Here is a 14,277-nt window from a genome sequence, read left to right on the forward strand (position 1 = left end):
CTCGTTTTCTCTCTTTTTTGGGCCTTCTCTCTTTTTTTATGGCCTTTCTCTTTTTTTACCTCACTTGGGACAATGCTCTAGAAAATGATGATCATCACACTTCTATTTATTTACAACTCAATGATTACAACTCGATACTAGAACAAAGTATGACTCTATGTGAATGCCTCCGGCGGTGTACCGGGATATGCAATGAACCAAGAGTGACATGTATGAAAGAATTATGAATGGTGGCTTTGCCACAAATACTATGTCAACTACATGATCATGCAAAGCAATATGACAAGGATGAACGTGTCATGATAAATGGAAAGGTGGAAAGTTGCATGGCAATATATCTCGGAATGGCTATGGAAATGCCATAATAGGTAGGTATGGTGGCTGTTTTGAGGAAGATATAAGGAGGTTTATGTGTGAAAGAGCGTATCATATCACGGGATTTGGATGCACCGGCGAAGTTTGCACCAACTCTCCATGTGAGAAAGGGCAATGCACGGTACCGAAGAGGCTTGCAATGATGGAAAGGTGAGCGTGCGTATAATCCATGGACTCAACATTAGTCATAAAGAACTCACATACTTATTGCAAAAATCTAGAAGTCATCAAAAACCAAGCACTACGCGCATGCTCCTAGGGGGATAGATTGGTACGAAAAGACCATCGCTCTTCCCCGACCGCCACTCATAAGGAGGACAATCAAAGAACACCTCATGTTTCAAATTTGTTACATAACGTTTACCATACGTGCATGCTACGTGACTTGCAAACTTCAACATAAGTATTTCTCAAATTCACAACTACTCAACTATCTCAACTTTGATATCACTACCTCCATGTCTCAAAACAATCATCAAGCATCAAACTTCTCTTAGTATTCAACACACTGATAAGAAAGTTTTTACTAGTCTTGAATACCTAGCATATTAGGATTATTTAAGCAAATTACCATGCTATTTAAGACTCCCAAAATAATCTAAGTGAATCATGATAGAATAATAGTTTCTATAAAACAAAAGTTACCACCATGCTCTAAAAGATATAAGTGAAGTACTAGAGCAAAAACTATATAGCTCAAAAGATATAAGTGAAGCACATAGAGTATTCTAATAATTTACGAATCAAGTGTGACTCTCTCAAAAGGTGTGTACTGCAAGGATGATTGTGGTAAACTAAGAAGAAAAGACTCAAATCATACAAGACGCTCCAAGCAAAACACATATCATGTGGTGAATAAAAATATAGCTCCAAGTAAAGTTACCGATGGAAGTAGACGAAAGAGGGGATGCCTTCCGTGGCATCCCCAAGCTTTGGATTTTTGGTGTCCTTAGATTATCTTGGGGGTGCCATGGGCATCCCCAAGCTTAGTCTCTTGCCACTCCTTGTTCCATAATCCATTAAATCTTTCACCCAAAACTTGAAAACTTCACAACACAAAACTTAACAGAAAATCTCGTGACCTCCATTAGCGAAAGAAAACAAAACACCACTTCAGGGTACTGTAATGAACTCATTATTTATTTATATTGGTGTTAAACCTACTGTATTTCAACTTCTCTATGGTTTATAAACTATTTTACTAGCCATAGATTCATCAAAATAAGCAAACAACACACGAAAAAACAGAATCTGTCAAAAACAGAACAGTCTGTAGTAATCTGTAACTAACGCAAACTTCTGAAACTCCAAAAATTCAGCCAAAATAGGAAGACCTAGACAATTTGTTTATTGATCAGCAGCAATTGGAATCAATATTTTGTCACGTTCTTGTGGTTTTTAACAATTATTTTGGTGAACAGAAAGTTTCTGGAAATTTCAGCAAGATCAAATAACTATCATCCAAGAAGATCCTATAGGTTTAACTTGGCACAAACACTAATTAAAACATTAAAAAAATCTAACCAGAGGATAGATTAAATATTTATTCCTAAACAGAAGCAAAAAGAAAAAAAACTAAAATAAAATTGGATTGCCTCCCAACAAGCGCTTTTCTTTAAAGCCTTTTTAGCTAGGCATAGATAATTTTAATGATGCTCACATGAAAGACAAGAATGAAGCGCAAAGAGAGCATCATAAAACACGTGACAAACACATCTAAGTCTAAGATACTTCCTATGCATAGGCATCTTATAAGCAAACAAATTTGCAAGGCAAGCAAAAACTAGCATATGCAAGGAAGAAGAAAGTGATGATAGCAATCTCAACATGAAGAGAGGTAATTTAGTAACATGAAAACTTCTACAACCATATTTTCCTCTCTCATAATAATTACATGTAGGATCATAAGCAAATTCAACAATATAGCTATCACATAACATATTCTCAACATGATCCACATGCATGCAAAGTTGACACTCTTCCGAAATAGTGTGATTAATATTAACTAAAGTCATGACCTCTGCAAACCCACTTTTATCTAAAACTTCATATGATTGAACATTCTCCGAATATGTGGGATCTAAAGTTGACACTCTTCCAAACCCACTTTCAATATTGTTGCAAACATTATTATCAATATCATATTCATCATGGGGATTAAATAAATTTTCAACATCATAAGAAGAATCACCCCAATCATGATCATTGCAACAAGTAGTAGACATAGCAAAACTAGCATCCCCAAGTTTAGGGCTTTGCATATTATTAGCACAATTTTCATCAAGAGAATTTATAGTAAAATCATTGCAATCATGCTTTTTATTAAAGGAGCTATCAAGTATGGGTGCAATAGCAATGATCTCATGTTTAACATAAGGAACCATAGAAAATTCATCTTCATAAATATTGGCATCATGGCCACAAGAAGCATCATGTTCATCAAGGGATATTTCAATCAAATCATCGGAATCATCATTATCTATAGATTCATGCATATCATTGTTTTCTTCCAAAGCAACGGTCATTCTTTCAATAAATTCTTGGACATAGACATTATGAGCAAAGTTTTCATTGCAATATTTAAGTATGACAGAATTTTCAGATTTGTTGAGAGTAAAATCATACTTTTCAGTCAAAGAAGCAACTTCATGAGCACCCTTAAAAATGACAAATTCTTCAATTTGTTCGATATCATAGTAACTATAAAGATCCTTTGCATAAGAAGATAAGATTTCATTATCATTGAACTCACATAGTTAGGGAAGGTGTTTTTTAGGGTCCTTAGAGCAACAAGTAAAATCACAAATTTCACAAAGATTCCAAGCATAGAATAACAAACTATTTATATGATACCATAAGAGCTTCCATTTTTTAGACAAACGATGACGCACAAATTGAGCATGCTCATCTAAAGATTTCCCATCAACTAGGCTAGTCGGGGTTTCAGCACGAGAGCATAAGGATCGAAGATGATCCAAGTAGAACACTTTAAGTGGATCCATAACAATAGATTTTTAGCAAGCAAAGATGCAAGCAAATAGAAGGCACATGGACGCACAAACAAAAGACATACGGGAAGAAGGCGAATAAAATGACAAGGGTGAAGTGGGGGAGAGGAAAACGAGAGGCAAATGGAAAATGTAATGCGGGAGATAAGGGTTTGTGATGGGTACTTGGTATGTTGACTTTTGCATAGACTCCGAGACAATGGCGCCAAAAATCCTTCTTGCTACCTCTTGAGCACTACGTTGGTTTTCCCTTGAAGAGGAAAGGGTGATGCAGTAAAGCAGCGTAAGTATTTCCCTCAGTTTTTGATAACCAAGGTATCAATCCAGTAGGAGGCCACGCACGAGTCCCTCACACCTACACAAACAAATAAATCCTCACAACCAACGCGATAAGGGGTTGTCAATCCCTACACGGTCACTTACGAGAGTGAGATCTGATAGATATGATAAGATAATATTTTTGGTATTTTTATGATAAAGATGCAAAGTAAAGTACACAAAATAAAGACGGTGCTAGAAATAACTTGTTGTCGGGAGATTAATATGATGGAAAATAGACCCGGGGGCCATAGGTTTCACTAGTGGCTTCTCTCAAGAGCATAAGTATTTACGGTGGGTGAACAAATTACTGTTGAGAAATTGACAGAATTGAGCATAGTTATGAGAATATCTAGGTATGATCATGTATATAGGCATCACGTCCGAGACAAGTAGACCGACTCCTGCCTGCATCTACTACTATTACTCCACACATCGACCGCTATCGAGCATGCATCTAGAGTATTAAGTTCATAAGAACAGAGTAACGCTTTAAGCAAGATGACATGATGTAGAGGGATAAACTCATGCAATATGATATAAACCCCATCTTGTTATCCTCGATGGCAACAATACAATACGTGCCTTGCTGCCCCTACTGTCACTGGGAAAGGACACCACAAGATTGAACCCAAAGCTAAGCACTTCTCCTATTGCGAGAAAGATCAATCTAGTAGGCCAGACCAAAATGATAATTAGAAGAGACTTGCAAAGATAACCAATCATACATAAAAGAATTCAGAGAAGATTCAAATATTGTTCATAGATAAACTTGATCATAAACCCACAATTCATCGGTCTCAACAAACACAACGCAAAAGAAGATTACATCAAATAGATCTCCACGAGAGAGGGGGAGAACATTGTATTGAGATCCAAAAAGAGAGAAGAAGCCATCTAGCTAATAGCTATGAACCCGAAGGTCTGAGGTAAACTACTCACACATCATCGGAGAGCCTATGGTGTTGATGTAGAAGCCCTCCGTGATCGATGCCCCCTCCGGCGGAGCTCCGGAACAGGCCCCAAGATGGGATCTCACGGGTACAGAAGGTTGCGGCGGTGGAATTAGGTTTTTGGCTCCGTATCTGGTAGTTTGGGGGTACGTAGGTATATATAGGAGGAAGGAGTACGTCGGTGGAGCAACATGGGGCCCACGAGGGTGGAGGGCGCGCCCAGGGGGGGTAGGCGCGCCCCCTACCTCGTGGCTTCGTGTTTGATGTCTTGACGTAGGGTCCAAGTCCTCTGGATCACGTTCGTTCTGAAAATCACGTTCCCGAAGGTTTCATTCCGTTTGGACTCCATTTGATATTCTTTTTCTGTGAAACTCTGAAATAGGCAAAAAACAACAATTCTGGGCTGGGCCTCCGGTTAATAGGTTAGTCCCAAAAATAATATAAAAGTGTATAATAAAGCCCAATAATGTCCAAAACAGAATATAATATAGCATGGAGCAATCAAAAATTATAGATACGTTGGAGACGTATCAAGTGTCAGCAATCGTAGAAGACTAAAGGATAGTTTAGTATGTGAACTCGCTAAACAAAGATCTTACATAGACTCTTTCTGAAAATACGATGAATTGTGGCTGTTTCAATGACTGAGATCATAGTTTGTTGGTTCCCAATTAAGTTTATGGTTCATACGTCAGCTTGTGAATGAATTGTTACTTTAGCATGAGAAGTTTTATGATGATGATGTATTGTTGTTATAATAATGATCATGATGCTTTCATGTCTATATTTTGATTTTATCGACAGCTCTCTCTCTCTCTCTCTCTCTAAACATGCGGTCACGGTTATTGCTTTTGGATTTCGCTTTAGGACAAGCAAGGTCTAAGTTTGGGGAGTTGATACATCCATTTTGCATCATGTTTTCCTACCATTATTTATTATGTTTTAGGTCATTATTTCACTTTATAATATTGTTCTTATGCCTTTTCCCTCTTATTTTGAAAGTTTCACATGAAGAGGGAGATTGCCGGCAGCTGGAATTCTGGACCGGAAAAGGCTAGACTAGAGATAACTATTCTGCACAACTCCAAATGAACTGGAAATTTACGGAGAATTGTTTTGAAATATATAAAAAATATTGGTGGGAGAAATGCCATCAGGGGGCACCAAGGAGTGACAAACTTAGGGGGCACACCCTATGAGCTTGTGGGCCCCCTAGTAGGCCTCCGGTGCCCATCTTCTTCCATATGAAGACATTTTCCCTAGAAAAAAAATCAGAAGAATACTTTCGGGATGAAGCACTGCCATCTCGACACGGAACCTGGGTAGGAGCACTTTTGCTCTCCGGCGGAGCGATTCCGTCGGGGACACTTCCCTTCGGATGGGGGAAATTGAAGCCGTCGACATCACCAACGATCCTCTCATCATGGGTGGACCAATTTTCATCAACATCTTCACGAGCACCATCTCATCTCAAACCCTAGTTCATTTCTTGTATTCAATCTTTGTCCCAAAACCTCAAATTGGTACCTATGGGTTGCTAGTAGTGTTGATTACATCTTGTAGTTTATGCTAGTTCGTTTATTTGGTGGAAGATTAAATGTTCACATCCTCAAGGATATTCAATACACCTCTAATCTTAAACATGAATATGATTTATGATTAGTTACTTTTATTCTTGAGGACATGTGAGAAGTCTTGTTATAGTAATCATGTGAAGTTGGTATTCATTCAATATTTTGATGATATGTATGTTGTTGCTTCCTTTAGTGGTGTCATGTGAACGTTGACTACAGGACACTTCACCATACTTGGGCCTACGGGAAGGCACTGTGGAGTAATAAGTAGATGATGGGTTGCTAGAGTGATAGAATCTTAAACCCTTGTTTATGCTTATTCCGTAAGGGGCTGATTTGGATCCATATGTTTCATGCTATGGTTAGATTTATCTTAATTCTTCTTTCGTAGTTACAAATGCTTGTGAGAGGGGGTAATCATAAGTGGGTTGCTTGTTTAAGTAAGAACATCATCCAAGCACCGGTCCATCCACTTATCAAATAATCAAAGTAGCAAACACGAACCAAGTAATATGATGAACGTGACTAGACGATAATTCCCATGTGTCCTCGAGAGCACTTTGCTTTATATAAGAGAACTTTCCATCTTGTCCTTTTCTATAGAAGTGATTGGGCCACCTTGCTGCACCTTTGTTACTATTGCTACTTCTCACTTGTTACAAATTATCTTGCTACAAAACTATCTATCACCGGTACTTTCAGTATTTGCAGAGAATACCTTGCTGAAAACCATTTCTCATTTCCTTCTGCTCCTCATTAGGTTCAACACTCTTACTTATCGAAAGGACTAAGATTGATACGCTATACTTGTGGGTCATCCAAACCCTTAAAAATGCCGAATTTTAATATGGAGCCTGTGATGGTCTATGTTGCACTGGTACGCGTCGGTCCTATACAAACGGTTTTTAACCCCTTTCCGTGATGGCATTTGGAACCGTGGCCTAGTGAGTGTGGACGATAGGGGGGTCCTTCCCACATGACCCAGAAACCGTTGGGGATATACCCTCCTGGCACACACGCTTAGCAAAATGAGGTCGTGTGCGCCGGCGAGCGCTCAAATACGGAAATACGTACAGTAGAGCTAAAAAAGTACAATTATACGGCGAAATTGTTTCTGGTCGCAAGTACATCCCACATAGTTAGTCCCTGCTGAACGTTTCCATTCGTATGTACATCCTAGACAGTCGCTCCAAGGAAAACGTTTCCGTTCATAGGTACATCACACACAATTTTTTCCCGTTAAATCGTTTGCGTTATTGAATGTACCACACATGGTCCGTAGAAGAAACTGTGTGGAAAATGCTGTCCATCACACACAGTTTTTATGTGGTAAATGTTTGTGCAAGGTGGCCTAACGCAAACAGTTTTCAAGAGAAAGTCGTGTGTGATTGTTCACTGAACCAACACGGTTCATTCCTAGAAACTATGTGCGTTGCCTGAGATCATCACCCACGGTATTTTTTCAACAACCGTTTGCAATAGCAAAACCCAATTAGCAGGCTAATTGCCCTATTATTAATAATCCATTTATTAAGTTAATTGACATTCATATTAAGCACATAATATATTCCATTTCCATATTAAGGAAGCAGAATTTCATAATTGAAATACATCAGAGTACAACATGATATAGCTTCAGCACTCAGCTACCCCATTACACAACTGCATCAGGACCAAGTTTCACATGCAACATGTAGAACCTTTGGAAATTAGCATCATAGACAGCATATAGACAGATGCATCTCATCTGGCAAACTGCTGAAGCGGAAGGCGAATATTGGGCCTTCATTCATGTTGAAGGTCTTTGCAACTTTAGGCCAGTGCCTGTGGATGATTGACCGTCCGTCCTTCGTCCTCTTCAGGAATACTTCAATATTGAAACGTGGGTGTTGTATGAAAACCTTCCTCGCCTCCTGACCATAGAGGTGGATTGAGAGGTAATCATCAGTGAACTGCTTTGGAAAGGTCTAAAAACAAGGATGTGCATAAATATCTTCTCTATATTGGAAATGGGGCAAAGGAATAAAAAAGGCATGGTATAATAGTTAGTACCATCTTGTAGTGAACTGATGTCTTCTTCATTGACAGCAGGACCTACATTTGCAAGACCAAATAGTTAAAAACCAAAATATTAGAATGGTTCCTGCAATTGCACAATAATGTGCTATTAGACAACGGACCATGCACGTGCTAACCTTGATTGTAAACCTTAGTGCTTCCCATTGTTTCCCTGGAACACATATAAGGTAGTTAGTCATCAGATTAAGTGAGGGTTCGCATGCTATCAGTAAAATATGTTGATGAAAAATAAGCACATTGCAGATTCATCAGATTAATTCAAGCCACATGGAAAACCGATTTATCCAAACCAAGCATGATTAAGAACTAGAAAATATAGCACTTGTATATGTTTTTCATGTATTAAGTGCAGCCAAATTCGATTTATTCCTCACATGCACAATAATACAAAATTCTACCCACGACAATTGGACATCACATTGCAGAATTGAACCAAGCAGTTAAATAAACACCACAACAAATGAACCAACATTACCTGAGCACCACATTGCACAATATAACATACTCCTAATAGAAGATCAGACAGTTAACCAAACAGTTAGCCAATTGTAGCAATCGTATTTGTTTCTCATGTATTTACTACAGCCAAATTCAATTTATTCCTCACATGGTATACAATAACAGAATGCACCCACAACTATTAAACATTGCATTGAAGAATTGAACCAAACAGTTAACTAAACACCACAACACAAATGAACCAAACGTTAACTGAGCACCACATTGCACAATGTATAACCAAACCAAGCATGGTTGACAACTTGGAAATATAGCAATTGTATTCGTTTCTCATGTATTTTGTAAAGATAAATTCGATTTATTTCTCACATGGAAGACAATACAAAATTGCAGCCTGAAGAATTGAACATCATATTTGCTGAATTGAACCAAACAGTTAACTGAAGACGACAACTAATTAACAAAATAGTTAATAAGTGAGTACCACACTGCACGACATATACACTACGGGAAACAGCTAATTTGTCGTCAAGGGGTGTCTTTGTCGTCAGCTTTTCATCGGGCAGACGGCAAAGAAAGGGTTTGCCATCATCAACAGACGGCAAAGAAAACCTAACGGCAAAATAGACTTTGCCGTCTGCAAAAAAAAAGACAGACGACAAAGAGCTCACTTTGCAGTCTGCTAACGAAAACACAGACGGCAAATATTCTTTGCCGTCTATATTTGTTTTGGCACACGGCAAAGAATCGTTGCCGTCAGTGTTTATTTTGGTAGACGGCAAAGTGAGCTCTTTGCCGTCTGTCTTTTTTTCAGACGGCAAAGAGAAAGCACACCACACGGATCGATGACACGGATCGATGACTTGGCAAAATCTGAGACGCACATCCCACGACCATCGGACGCACGCCCGCACCCACCCACTAACCCACAACGCACGCGCCCCCACGACCCTACCCGCCCCCACCCACGAATGTACATGCCACCACCCACGACTCCCATCTCATCTCTCCTTCTCCCCGAGCACCCTCTCTCTCGTACGCATCTCTCTCTCCCAGTCTCTCAGGAACCTGCCGCTCGTGCTCCCGATCTAGAGCACCCCGGTGCCGGTGACTCGACCTCCACCCGCTTCGCCCCCAGCGCCGGCGGCCCCGGCCCCGCGCCCCTGCAGGCCTCCTCGCCCCGGAGCCCCCGCACGCAGGCGTCTGCGCCCCGTCGGCCCCCGGCGCCTCCGAGCCCGGCCCTGGCTCCGTCGCCCCCGCAGGCCTCCACCGTCCATGGACCGTTCGGATTCGCTTCTGCAGGCCTCCGCCGCCCATGCCCCGCCCGTCCCCCACCGGCCCAGCCCATCGCCTCGCTGGACCCGACCTCGTCCCCGGCCGGCCCCGCGCGTGGCGCATCGTGCCTCAACGGCCTTCGCAGTCTGTGCTGCACCGGCCACCGCTGGCCGCTCCGTGCCGCACCGGCCAGCCACTGCTGGTCACGTCGGGAATGGCGTGGCTCCGTCGTGCCTCGCGGGCAACCGCTGCAATATGTTTTTTTGTTTGACCCCCTCTGTAATCTCTCTGTAATGAAACCTTTCTTATTGTATATACATAAAGATGATTGTAAGACTACTAAACCGCGGCATAAACGAATGAATATGAGGAAAAAAACCTCGCAAGTGAGGATTTTGTCTAAGCGTTTAACCATCTAGCATCTGCAATTGGTCTGTTTGTATATTTTTTATAAATAAATAAATATGCTTTGCCGTCTGTGATCTTCCTGGCTCACGGCCAAGATGCATTTTTGGCTGACGGCAAAGACGATTTTCTTCTCCGTCTGTTATTTTTTCGGCTGATGGCAAAGACAGATTGGCTGACGGCAAAATCTTTACCGTCTACCCCATAAAAAGCTGACGGCAAAGTACTCTTTGCCGACTTAGCTTTGCCGTCTGACTTTGCCGTCAGCTTGCAGACGACAAACTCTTTGCCGTCTATTTTTTGTCTTTGCTGTCTGTAGGGCACAGACGGCAAATTACCTAATTCCTGTAGTGATAGAACATATACACTAGAGTAACATATTGCATGGTAAAATTAGATAGCACAATTCACTAGAATTTGTGAAGGAAAGGCAGGAGCAGCACACACGAAGCATGCTTAACCGGCGTAGCTAGCAAATGACAGTATATAGACAGATGCACCTCATCCGCGCGTGCGGCCGCGATTTGCTTCTCCGCTGCCAAATGCTCCTTGAGATCCTGGCTATACTGCGTGCACCATGGCTTAGGGCCGCGCTTATTTGGTGAAGGGGTTGGTGATTTGGGTGGAAGGTGTCACGCTCGCGCCGGCGGTCGGGGCATCTGGGATGTGGAAGGAGGAGGAGGATGGGGGTCGGGTGTGGATTACCTGCCTGGATAGACGAGGCCGCGTAGCGTGAAGGAGGTTCGCCGACGAGGAGGCGGCACTGCAAGCAAGGAGTGAAGGTTTTAACTTGGAAAGGAAGGCGGAAAATGGGGAAATGTGGCTTTTGGTAAGGGGGAGTGGCGGGGAGGTAGATATTTCCGCGGAAGCCAAAAATTTGGAATCGTTTCAGCGAAAAAACTGGCGCGCAAAGTGTCATCAGACACGGTCCCTTATTCAGAACTGTGTACGGTATGTGAACATCACAAACGATTCAGATAGCTTAACCCGTGAGTGATAAGTTTGAACGTCAAAAATTTTGGTTCGAATTTCCATTGTTACAGTGGTCATCCACGTCATTGTATAATTTGGGTACACAAAGGAGACTACAGCACACCCACACTTCTTGATCGAGCTAGTTCAGCAATTAAACAGAGCTAGCTGACCTAAACATTACTCTAACAAATTAAAGACCGGTGCTCTTAATTAAACAAAACAAAGAGTACTACTACAGCTGGTGCTCGTCGATCTCCGTTGCCACCTCCATGTCCAGCTCGCGCCCGACGGTCTCCTAGGGAAGGGGCTCCGTGGCATCAATCACACCATACTCGGCAAGCATCTCGCCATCCGCGTCCGCCCTCTCTTTGGAAAAGGCTGCCACGAGCTGGGCGTGGGCGGACGCGATCTGGGCTTGGACGGGCTCCGTCGTCGCAAGGTATGCAACAGAGGAACAGACGGCTGCTCGAACGCTCTCGGCGATTGCCAACTCCTCGGCCGTGGGTTGCCGACCGTTGTCGGAGAAGCTTCATTTGATTTGTGCGGTGACTGCTAGGAGCTGGGCGTGGGCGGCCTCGACATGGTCGTGGGCGGCCTCCATCATGGCTAGGGCCGCTGCTGCGGAACTGACAGTTGCTGTGCCGCTCTCGCCAGTTGTTATCCCCGTGCCACATGTTGCTGCCGCCACCTGAGAAGCAACAACGGCCGTTTGGGCTGCCATGGCCGCACGGTCGCAGAATGCGTCCACCCTCATGCACATTGTTAGCACGCGCATGGCGGCTGCGGCTGCGCTCTCGCCAGAGTGGGCCACCGAAATTGCCCTCACGACGCGGGTCCACGTGCCCATCTTTCACCGGCGACGATTGAACAGTGAAATGATATTTGGGGAGCGAGCTAGTGTCCTTGAGATGCCGGTTGTGGATTGTAGCCGACGCACCTTCTCGCGTAAGCCATAGGTGTACTATACACCGACGGTGCTCTAGGATATTTTGTGCTGCATCTCACACGGTTGGTGATAATAAACTGTGTGCAATCTACTTGATTTTGCCCAGCGGGAGCCCTCTGCTTCGCGCATGCGCTCGTCCCGCATCACCTGACCGCTCCTCGACCTGCCGCGGGGGGCGCCTCCTTCACCAACGCCTCAAGCCACGCCCATGGAGCCACCGCCGGCTTCCCGTACCGCTGCCGGGAACGGGTTTGCTCCCGGATCCGCCCAACTCCGGCCTCTCCTGCAGCACTCTTACACGCGATCCTCGTTGGCCTTCAATCCCCTGCCCGACGCCAAGACCGCAACTCCATCTTCCCATGGACACCAAGTTGTCTTTCGGAGACCTCTTCAAGATCAGGAACACCCTGACCGAGACTGGCAAGACCGACTACAGGAAACTTCCAAGTACCTCTATGCACGGATGCGTCAAGACCGCCCCGGATATCGCCAAGTACCCCAACGGCCAAACCACAAGGGCCCCGAGTACAACTACACAGTGATGCGTCAAGTACCTCTACCGACGACCCCGAACACCTACGGACATGTACGACTACCGTTGCCCAAAGAACCGTGAGTCACAAGACCCGTGTACGACTACCGTTGCCCAAAGAACCGTGGGTCACAAGACCCGTGTACGACTACCGTCGCCGTGTACCACTACTTCCACTACGACCATTTTGAGAACGTCTACTTCCCTCAACGAACTAGATCCGTTCCGAAAATGCACGCTTCGAAGGTATAACCGCCGAGACGACCTTCTGAGAACGAATGCATGTGTGTTGTATGAGATGCTCGTGTTTGCACCATGTCCGAATAGATCCTTGCACATTCCTTGTTTTCCGAGCCATCAACCCATGGGAACCCGGTATCCGGAATCACCCCACCATCCTTGCATGACACGCTCCCATCACACTTTCTTTTGCACCAGCATCTCAATCAAGTTATTGGAACTGGGATGTTGCCATGGCACCGTTGTCGTTGCCGTGGCACCCTTTCATTCCACCACGGTTACAATACTTAACATGCTTATGTCAACATTTTCATAAAATTGCATAACTCTTGCATATGTCAACATTTAATATTGCATAACTCGTGGGTGCCGCGGCAAAAAAACAATCAGCACTCCAAAATAGATTATTTTTTTGCCACGACTTCCACGAATGTCGTTCCCTAATGAAACTTGGCAAGCACTTACAACACTTGTCGTTCTTTGCCACCATATTTTTTTTATTTTTTTTAATTTTTTTAGAGTTTACTATTCATGGTGGTATCAAAAGAGCTAAAACTCGGATGTGCACTTTCCAACACTTTTTTCATGAATGCAAGTGACACTGACATATAGGTGATGTTTCTCTGAACATTTTGGTATCTTATTTGCATTTTTTTTTTAATTTTGTATGAATTAGTTATTAAGTTTTTAAACTGACGGTCAAACGGTCAAAGGGCAAAAGCATAAGAGGATCAAAGTGACTTGGACGGAACCGGTGACTTTTGGGAATTAGGGGTAAAACAGACGAGTGGGACACAACTAGGGGCATAAATCTAATTATCCCATTTAATTAATGCATATATATACTTGGTAAAGGTGGAAGACTCGGCCTTATGCCTGGTGTTTTGTTCCATTCTTGCCGCCCTAGTTTCCGTCATACCGGTCTTACGTTCCTTGATTTTGCGTCCCTAACACGGCGAGGGGTATGGGATCCTCTTGGCAGTTCGCTTTGAATAAAACTCTTCCAGCAAGGCCCAACATTGGTTTTACCATTTTCCCAACATAATAACTAAACCTGTTAATTAATTAATTTGCATAGGGGGTCGCATCCCCGAGGATTCTTTCAACATAATACAAGGAGGGGCCAGTGCTGATGGTG

Source organism: Triticum aestivum, chromosome 2D, assembly GCF_018294505.1.
Source record: "Triticum aestivum cultivar Chinese Spring chromosome 2D, IWGSC CS RefSeq v2.1, whole genome shotgun sequence".
Classification (NCBI taxonomy): Eukaryota; Viridiplantae; Streptophyta; class Magnoliopsida; order Poales; family Poaceae; genus Triticum; species Triticum aestivum.